At 48.3% G+C, this 10,000-nt stretch overlaps 3 non-coding genes across 3 annotated transcripts in view; all 3 read right to left on the minus strand.

Moving 5' to 3' along the window:
• Window positions 1–1,329, minus strand: part of LOC137501125 (large subunit ribosomal RNA) — a 4,113-nt gene extending 2,784 nt beyond the window's left edge. The window contains exon 1 of the ribosomal RNA XR_011018387.1: window positions 1–1,329. This exon is cut by the window's left edge and continues 2,784 nt beyond it. This is a non-coding gene — a ribosomal RNA (large subunit ribosomal RNA).
• Window positions 1,330–1,610: 281 nt separating this feature from the next.
• LOC137501102 (5.8S ribosomal RNA) lies at window positions 1,611–1,765 on the minus strand. The gene has a single exon (XR_011018362.1). It is a non-coding gene; the product is annotated as a 5.8S ribosomal RNA (ribosomal RNA).
• A 403-nt stretch (window positions 1,766–2,168) lies between these two features.
• On the minus strand, window positions 2,169–4,093 carry LOC137501112 (small subunit ribosomal RNA). Its single transcript, XR_011018374.1, has one exon. It is a non-coding gene; the product is annotated as a small subunit ribosomal RNA (ribosomal RNA).
• Window positions 4,094–10,000: the final 5,907 nt, after the last annotated feature.

Here is a 10,000-nt window from a genome sequence, read left to right on the forward strand (position 1 = left end):
ATCATTCGCTTGACCGGATGAGACTCGTTCGAGCACCAGCTATCCTGAGGGAAACTTCGGAGGGAACCAGCTACTAGATGGTTCGATTAGTCTTTCGCCCCTATACCCAGCTCCGACGATCGATTTGCACGTCAGAATCGCTACGGACCTCCATCAGGGTTTCCCCTGACTTCGTCCTGGCCAGGCATAGTTCACCATCTTTCGGGTCCCAACGTGTACGCTCTGGGTGCGCCTCAACTCGCAATGAGAACGAGACGCCCCGGGAATGCGGAGCCGCACAGCAGCGCGGCCCATCTTCCCTCGGTCCGCACGAGGCGGGACCTTCACTTTCATTGCGCCTTTAGGTTTAGTGTCAACCCAATGACTCGCGCACATGTTAGACTCCTTGGTCCGTGTTTCAAGACGGGTCGTGAAATTACCCGAAGCTTTTGCGCCGCTGACGGGAGTCTACAAGATTCTTCTGTCCGAGGCATCCCCAAACCAACAGCTGAGCGGGGCCGGAGCCGGGCCGGAGGTCCGTCGTCCATGCCACGCGCCCTCGCTTGTCAGGGGCCGGACGCCTGCCCCGAAGGGCGGCGAATCAACTCCGCGCACACATACCGTCGAGCCGTCGGCCGGAACACCGGGGGTCTGTCCGACGAACACGCCTTGCGACGCGGACGAACAGGCTACACACCCAGGCCTTAGACCGACACCCAACGGGTCGCGACGTCCAACGAGGGGAGAAGTGCGGCCCACCGACCTCCCCACCACTACCCGGCCGAGTAGAAACCCGTTACCACCCTGACGCCGGATTGCTCCGTGCAGGGGGACGGACCCATCTGGCCAAAGCAGGGGAAGAGGCGCGGATAAGGCTTGAATCTCCCCGGTTGAGGTATTTTCGGGTTTCTCACGTTTACCCCCGAACGGTTTCACGTACTCTTGAACTCTCTCTTCAAAGTTCTTTTCAACTTTCCCTCACGGTACTTGTTCGCTATCGGTCTCGTGGTCATATTTAGCCTTAGATGGAGTTTACCACCCACTTAGGGCTGCACTCTCAAGCAACCCGACTCTAAGGAGAGATCCTCCCGGAAGCCGCAGCGGTCTCTACGGGCCTGGCACCCTCTGCGGAGCGTGGCCCCATTCAAGAAGGACTTGAACTCGCCGCAGGTTCCCGGGATAAGTGGACCCTCCCAAACACCACATTTCTCGGCAGGGTGAACCTGCGAGATTCGGTGCTGGGCTCTTCCCTGTTCGCTCGCCGCTACTAAGGGAATCCTTGTTAGTTTCTTTTCCTCCGCTTAATAATATGCTTAAATTCAGCGGGTAGTCTCGCCTGCTCTGAGGTCGTGTTTGGTTTGTGCGTGTCGCACAAAATGTTCGGTCGCTGCACACACACACAGCACACACTTTCGAGCTTGGTCGCGGAGCAAGGGCGGCGAACCGGCGCCAGCAGACACAAAGACGCTGCGCGGACCAACCCTCCCGTCTCACACACTCTCAGTGGTGGTGTCGACCGGTCCAGCTCCACCGGGGTGAAGCTCTTTTCAGGAGACGCGGCGGCGGCCGTGGCCGCACGAACCGCGACGCTCCCACCCTCCGAACGCAATGTCGCGTTCAGTTTTAGCAACCGACCCTCAGCCAGGCGTGGTCCGGGAACGGAATCCATGGACCGCAATGTGCGTTCGAAATGTCGATGTTCATGTATCCTGCAGTTCACATGTCGACGCGCAATTTGCTGCGTTCTTCATCGACCCACGAGCCGAGTGATCCACCGTTCAGGGTTGTTTTTTTCATTTTTCGATCGTTCTCTCCACGGTGAGTGGAGGAGAAGCAATCATTTTCATGGGTTTCTCGTCACAGAGCTAAGTAAGTGTTTCGAGCATGGGCGTGGCGTTCATTTAAAACCTTCCCGCCGGGCCGAGGCCGCGACGGGTACCCTCCACTGAGCGAGGAGGTAGGTACCCAATGCCGAACGTCTGCGTGGTGGGAGACGCGGACCGCGACACTCCCCCTGTCGGCGACGGCCGGGGCCGCCGCTTACACAGTACGAACAGGACTCGCCTGAGCTCGCAACAGCGGGCTCGGCAGGAGTCTCGCTCCTCGAGGGAGCCTCGCCGGAGGAGAGGACCGCGCGGGGCCGTCCGACTCCTCCTTCTCGAAATGTTTTTTGTTAAAAACAATTTCGGTAATGATCCTTCCGCAGGTTCACCTACGGAAACCTTGTTACGACTTTTACTTCCTCTAAATAATCAAGTTTGGTCATCTTTCCAGACACATCGGAAACTGCGCGAAGCAGATCCCGCGCACCGGTCCGAAGACCTCACTAAATCATTCAATCGGTAGTAGCGACGGGCGGTGTGTACAAAGGGCAGGGACGTAATCAACGCGAGCTTATGACTCGCGCTTACTGGGAATTCCTCGTTCATGGGGAACAATTGCAAGCCCCAATCCCTAGCACGAAGGAGGTTCAACGGGTTGCCCGGTCCTTTCGGACTAGGAGGACACGCTGATTCCTTCAGTGTAGCGCGCGTGCGGCCCAGAACATCTAAGGGCATCACAGACCTGTTATTGCTCAATCTCGTGCGGCTAGAAGCCGCCTGTCCCTCTAAGAAGATGTGTTGTCGCCGGTAGCACGAACGGATACCGGATGCGACTATTTAGCAGGCTAGAGTCTCGTTCGTTATCGGAATTAACCAGACAAATCGCTCCACCAACTAAGAACGGCCATGCACCACCACCCACCGAATCAAGAAAGAGCTCTCAATCTGTCAATCCTTCCGGTGTCCGGGCCTGGTGAGGTTTCCCGTGTTGAGTCAAATTAAGCCGCAGGCTCCACTCCTGGTGGTGCCCTTCCGTCAATTCCTTTAAGTTTCAGCTTTGCAACCATACTTCCCCCGGAACCCAAAAGCTTTGGTTTCCCGGGAGCTGCCCGCCGAGTCATCGGAGGAACTTCGGCGGATCGCTAGCTGGCATCGTTTATGGTTAGAACTAGGGCGGTATCTGATCGCCTTCGAACCTCTAACTTTCGTTCTTGATTAATGAAAACATACTTGGCAAATGCTTTCGCTTCGGTCCGTCTTGCGACGATCCAAGAATTTCACCTCTAACGTCGCAATACGAATGCCCCCGCCTGTCCCTATTAATCATTACCTCGGGTTCCGAAAACCAACAAAATAGAACCGAGGTCCTATTCCATTATTCCATGCACACAGTATTCAGGCGCAGCCGGCCTGCTTTAAGCACTCTAATTTGTTCAAAGTAAACGTGCCGGCCCACCTCGACACTCAATGAAGAGCACCGCGGTAGGATTTCATCGGGGTCCGCCTACGGCGCGCAGGAACCGCACGCGGATAACCACGGCGGCCGCGCGCTTTCGACTCGCCACCACCGGCAGGACGTCCCACGAACCATGCCAGTTAGACACCGACGAGCGATGAACCGACAGCGTGGGACACAAATCCAACTACGAGCTTTTTAACCGCAACAACTTTAATATACGCTATTGGAGCTGGAATTACCGCGGCTGCTGGCACCAGACTTGCCCTCCAATGGATACTCGTTAAAGGATTTAAAGTGTACTCATTCCGATTACGGGGCCTCGGATGAGTCCCGTATCGTTATTTTTCGTCACTACCTCCCCGTGCCGGGAGTGGGTAATTTGCGCGCCTGCTGCCTTCCTTGGATGTGGTAGCCGTTTCTCAGGCTCCCTCTCCGGAATCGAACCCTGATTCCCCGTTACCCGTTACAACCATGGTAGGCGCAGAACCTACCATCGACAGTTGATAAGGCAGACATTTGAAAGATGCGTCGCCGGTACGAGGACCGTGCGATCAGCCCAAAGTTATTCAGAGTCACCAAGGCAAACGGACCGGACGAGCCGACCGATTGATTTTGATCTAATAAAAGCGTCCCTTCCACTTCTGGTCGGGACTCTGTTTGCATGTATTAGCTCTAGAATTACCACAGTTATCCAAGTAAAGTGGTACGATCTAAGGAACCATAACTGATTTAATGAGCCATTCGCGGTTTCACCTTAATTTGGCTTGCACTGAGACATGCATGGCTTAATCTTTGAGACAAGCATATGACTACTGGCAGGATCAACCAGGGAGCTGGCTGGCTCGAGAGCCGAAACCGAGCGTCGTAGCCCGCCGCCGACGAGTGCGGCCTGCGGGACACAGACTTGCTTTGCTCCGTTGGCCGACCGAGTGGCCGCCAACTAAAATTTCATAGGCCGCCGAGCACGGGCTCTCACCCGGCCGGACGGGCCTTCACTAGGGATCGGGTCCCTTCACCATCCATCGTCACATCTCCACTTCGACCGCTGCCGAGGTCGGCAGGACCGTACGAGAGGCGTACGATGCTACATTTTCACGCCCGAGCAAGGGCGAGCGGTTACCAACATTACTGAGCGCCGCATATGAGCATGAACACTGGGTGTGCAGAGGCTCGCAGCATTGCAGTCGCGGGCAGGCAAGCTGCCGCTCTCAGTGTATCGGGCGGCGAGTATCTCAGGGTACTAAGGGGGTCCGGCAGATCACAAAATGGCCTCCACAGCGCCAGCGCCCGGCCGCCGCTTCGACCAAACTGGGCAGTCCGCGTGCGGGTGCGACCCATATGGCGATGTGAAGTGGTATCGTAAATTACGATAACCATTCCAGGGTGATGTAATCCGGACGGGTGCACTGCGTGATGATGGATTTAATGCCAAATAGAAAGTAATTAAGAAGAGATTAGGGAAAAGGTCGCGACCGAAAGCTTTCTTCGCTTACGCTGCCTGAACTGTCAGCGTTAGGCCCAAGGTGTAAGCGTACGAATTGTAGAGCGTAAAAAGCTGTACAAAAATGTCCGCGACGGCACATACATCTATTTCCAACCCTTTACCCCCTACAAGCGGCCATCCGGATAAAAAATGAGCACCTTCAAATTAAAAAGTTTTTCCGAGATAGTTCACGAATTTTCCAAACAAGATAAATCGTTCATCCTCCGTTAGAGCTGTATAGGGAAGACAACAACCTTTAAAGTACATTTGTGTGTGTGCGCGTGTGTGTGCGTGCGTGCGTGCGTGCGTGCGAACGTGTGTGTGTGCGCGCGCGCGCGCGCGTGCGTGTGTGTTAAGACAGACCGAGCAGACCAACAGCCAAGGTAATGACCACCAGACTTATTTTTCTGTAGCTACCTCCGCAGACTTACACGAGGGGAAGGTCCCTTATTTCTAATTATGTAACCAACCTTTCCTGAAATGTAAATTTTCGTTCAGCTTTTGTAAAATTTCATAAAGTTTTCAACTGCAAACCGCGGATAGAGAGTGCTTCACCATCTCGAGTTCCCTTCAACTTAGTTTGAGGCGACTACGATTTTGTGACTGTTTTTCTTTCCTGTAATGTATTAAATTAACCTCCATTCGAGTCACCACAGTAGATTGGGCTTAGCCCCTGTATCACTGGGCCGGGAGCCCCGTTAGGATTTTATTCTTCAATATCTAGGAGTATACGCGTCCATTCATTTTGTGTTCGGGCCATTAATTTAACCCGTTATTCTTATTCCAACAAAGGTCCAGTAGGTTGGCTATTAGATACCCCTGCGTACTAACTTTTGTTAATTGTAAATTGTGCCTGGAGAGGCCAGATATTGTAAGGGGTTGTGTAAGTTTGCCCTTAGCGAGCTGTAAGTGATTAGTTAAAGTTGGAGAACAGGTAAGCTCTTTTACCGTGTTTCCTAAATTCAACTGCAATATTGAGGTGCTTCTCTGGAAGGCTGTGAAGTTGTTGGAGCAAAGTGCTCTTAAATTGTCTAAACATAAGAGAGTTTGCAAAATTTTGTAAACCGGATCTGGTATCTCAGAATTTGTAAACTAAGAGCTTGAAGCCCCGATCTGTAAAATTCCCTAATCTGGGGTTTTCCAGTTATTGTTTCAAGATGGCTATTTGTACCTGTCACTTTATTAGTTCACCAAGTGAAAAGTGTGTTAAGTTTGAGATTCTAAAAGAAATGTAACCTATGTTAAAGTTTTAAGTTAATTTTTGGTATAGTAGTTAGACCCATTCCACCCAGCACCTTCTTTCACCTCTTTCTGCTCCAAGGATTTCTCCGTCACAATAATAATAATAGTTCCGAGGTTATGGTGGAACAGCAGGGAGTAGGCAATGTGTAATGAGACGACGCAGACTAGTAGACGGGGCAATTGCATGATGGACTGGGTTCCAGCTCAGCGATTCGCCACGCAAAGAATGTGAAGGAACACATTGCGATAGAGGTTTAGGTGGGTATGTCATCTGACCCACGGCTGTGGCTGATAGCGGCATCATGGGTGGAAGGGGTTCCCTCATTACCAGGGGATGCCGTGATCAGCCAGTTGCTTTCCTTTTTGCTTTTGTTTTTAGATGTATGCAGTATAACTTTAGATTTAGCGAAGGGTGGTGCAGCTTACGGTCCGGCTTTCCGCCTCTACTGCGACACCAAGTTAGAGTAGTGAAGAGTGGTGCTGCTTACGGTCTGGTTAACCGCCTCTGCAGCGCCTCCAAATTAGTTAGAGTACTGGAGTTAGTGGTTTTATAGTAGATATGGTTTGTTTAGTGTACGGTGGCGTTGCCCATGGCATGGTTATCCGCCTGTGTGACGCCACTAAATTAGAAGGGTATGTGGTTGGTAGTTTAAGGGGCGTAGATTAGTGATTGTTTGTCTAAAGTTTTGTTTTTTTTGTTTCTGTGTATTTATTGCCTGTAATGTATTGCACCCTTGTCGCGTGACAAGGGTCCTAAAGTTCTCCTTCCCCTCCCCTTCTTCTTCTTCTGCTTTGTTACTAATATTATTAATGAATTTGTTTCCGTTCCCCTTTGATTGTGGGTAACGGTCCGACATAGTCCATAGGCATTCCATGGGTCGAGACGGTTGATGCTATGACAATAGCCCAAGCTTAGTGGACAAGGTGGGCTTACTAAGCAAGCAAGATTTAAAATCATCCACCATTTCCCTAATTTCACAGCCCACACCCTTCCAAATAAACATCTCGGATCGTACGTTAACTTCTCTAGTTTTCTTTTCTTTTCTTTTCTTTTCTTTTCTTTTCTTTTCTTTTCTTTTCTTTTCTTTTCTCTGTAAGGATGACTGAAGAACAAGAAGAGAATGCTATACAGGAGGGTCAAAAATTCTCCTTTCTCCTCCTCTCTTACCCCTCTTCTTCTTATTCCTTATCAACACCTACTTCTTAAGGAAGATTGAAGAATAAGAAGGATTTAGCGGGTCTTAAAATTCCCTTCTCCTTCTCTTCGTTTTATCTTTTAATTCCTCCTAGCATGTATCCCGCGAGCGTGCAGTTTCCGCATTGCAGGGATAGTATTTACAGTGTTGATGACGATTCGTACGGTGATGATGATGATGGCAAAAGTGCTCTATTTTTTTGTTCGTTACCTTATTCAGTAAAGAGAGAAAATAAAATATTCTCAAATTTTAGTATATTTACTTGATCCTAATAAGTCGGTTCACCAGCCCCCTCCCTTTCGACCCAATGCGCATCTCCCCAGTCTGCTCCACGGAAATCACAGTACAACTAAAACAAAATAATAATCATAATAATAAAGATAATTCCGAAGCACAATTCGCGGCGAATAATTCTGTTTTAAATTTGCACTAAACTAAGTTTAAAAAATCGTCGTTCGTATGGTTCTTCTTCTCTTCTTGTAATTCTTTGTAATTTCTCTTTTCCTCTTCTTCTTAAGGAGGACTGAACAAGTAGAGAAAATATACAGGAGGGTCTTAAAACATTCATTCCTCCATGTCGTTATCTCTTCTTCTTCTTCTTCTTCTTCTTCTTCTTCTTCTTCTACATTTTCCTTAACATCATCATACTACTTTTTAGAAAGATTGAAGAAGAAGAGAAAATATACAGGAGTGTCTTAAAATTCTGCTTCCACCTTGTCTTTCTCTTCTTCTCCGTTAACGTCTTCTTAAGGAAGATAGGAGAACAAGAAGAGAAAATAAACAGGAGGGTCTTAAAACGTTCCTTCCTCCTTGCCGTTTTCTCTTCTTATTCTTCTTATTCTTTCTCTACAACATCATCATATTACTTATTAGGAAGATTGGAGAGGAAGAGAAAATATACAAGAGGGTCTTAAAAATCTGCTTAAACCTTGTCTTTTTCTCTTCTTCTTCTTCGTTACCTTCTTCTTTACAAAGACTGAAGAACAAGAAGAGATAATATAGAGGGGTGGTCCAAAAGTATTCCTATTGTTTTTTCTTCTTCTTCCCCTTCTTCTACTTGAGGAACGTTGAAGAACAAGAAGAGAAAAATATACAGGAAGTTCTTACAATTCTGCTTCCTCCTAGTTTTCTCTTCTTCTTCTTCTTCTTCATTTTCTTCTCCTGCTTATGATGATTATTATTCCTTAACATCTTCTCAGGAAAGATTGGAAAAGAAGAAGAGAAAACATAGAGGATGGTCTTTTAAATGGTCCTTCCTCTTCCTCTTCTACTTTCCTTCTGCTCCTTCGTTATCTTCTTTTCTTTTCTCCTTACGGAAGACTGAAGAACAAGAAGAGAATGCTATACAGGAGGGTCATTAGTTCTCCTTCCTCCTCCTCTCTTACCCTTCTTATTCCTTATCTACACCTACTTCTTAAGGAAGATTAAAGCATAAGAAGGAATTACCGGGTCTTAAAATTCCCTTCTCCTTCTTCTCTTCGTTTTGTCTTTTAATTCCTCCTTTCATGTATCCCGCGAGCGTGCAGTTTCCGCATTGCAGAGATAGTATTTACAGTGTTGATGGCGATTCGTACGGTGATGACGATGATAATGGCAAAAATGCTATATTTTTTGTTCGTTACCTTATTCAGTAAAGAGAGAAAATGAAACATTCTCAAATTTAGATAAATTTACTTGATCCTAATAAGTCGGTTCGCCAGCATCCCCCCCCCCCCTTCGACCGAAAGCGCATCTCCCCAATCTGCTCCACGGAAATCACAGTACAACTAAAACAAAATAATAATCATAATAATAAAGATAATTCCGACGCACAATTCGCGGCGAAGGATTCTCTTTAAAATTTGCATAAAACTAAGTTTTAGAGATTTTCTTCTCGAGTAAATACATTCAGATTAATTTTATAACCTGTAATTATGAAATACACATTATACATGAGAATGTCACATTAACTAAAGTTTTTGTTGCCATGCACAACACTGAAAATATCTCCCCATGCAATAAATCTTGACTACTAATAATGAATCATTCACTCACTCACCCTAGCTGGCAGCATTTCAGCCGATCACGTTGCCGACGACGGAAGCTATACTTCCTCGGCCAGCGCGGCTCTCCTCCCGGCCAGCAGCCTCGCGGAGCATGTCAGCCCGACCATTCCAGCCATCAGCTTATCCGCGATGGCAGCTGCCCTGGCCGTCAGAGCTGCCCGACCGGCGCGGAAGCTTCTCGACGTCGTTCCACGTAATGACAGTCACCCAAGCCTCGGCCTACGACCACAAACACTATTATTAATAAATTTAGTAATCATACTGATGACATAAATGAATCCGAGTAATTCATACATATAATAAAAAATAATTATAATAATAATAATAATAATAATAATAATAACAACAACAATAATAAAATAATCATCACCATGACAAAACTCTCACTTATAATTACCGGTAAATTGGATTGCCCCGTCGGATACGCACTCACGGCTACGATAAGATAGGCAGGGCTACTCCCGCCGTTTTCACCCACTCAGGTCCCTGCAGATCAACCGAGCTACACCCGGGCCCCGAATGCTACTCAGTGGTTAGCTCCACGCCAGGCCACCTTTGCACCCGAAATGAAGGTTGTAGTATTTTGTTTACCGCGCTTTGAGCGATTACAGCCGTCGCGTACCTTAAGAGAGTCCCATCTACTCCCGCCGTATACACGCGATCGGGTACCTAAAGAGAGTCCAGGTTACTCCCGCCGTTTACCCGCGCCTGGCCACATTAAGATAGGCAGGGCTACGCATTGAGCGATTACAGACCCCGCGTACCTTAAGAGA

The sequence above is a fragment of the Anabrus simplex genome, chromosome 5, assembly GCF_040414725.1.
Source record: "Anabrus simplex isolate iqAnaSimp1 chromosome 5, ASM4041472v1, whole genome shotgun sequence".
Classification (NCBI taxonomy): domain Eukaryota; kingdom Metazoa; phylum Arthropoda; class Insecta; order Orthoptera; family Tettigoniidae; genus Anabrus; species Anabrus simplex.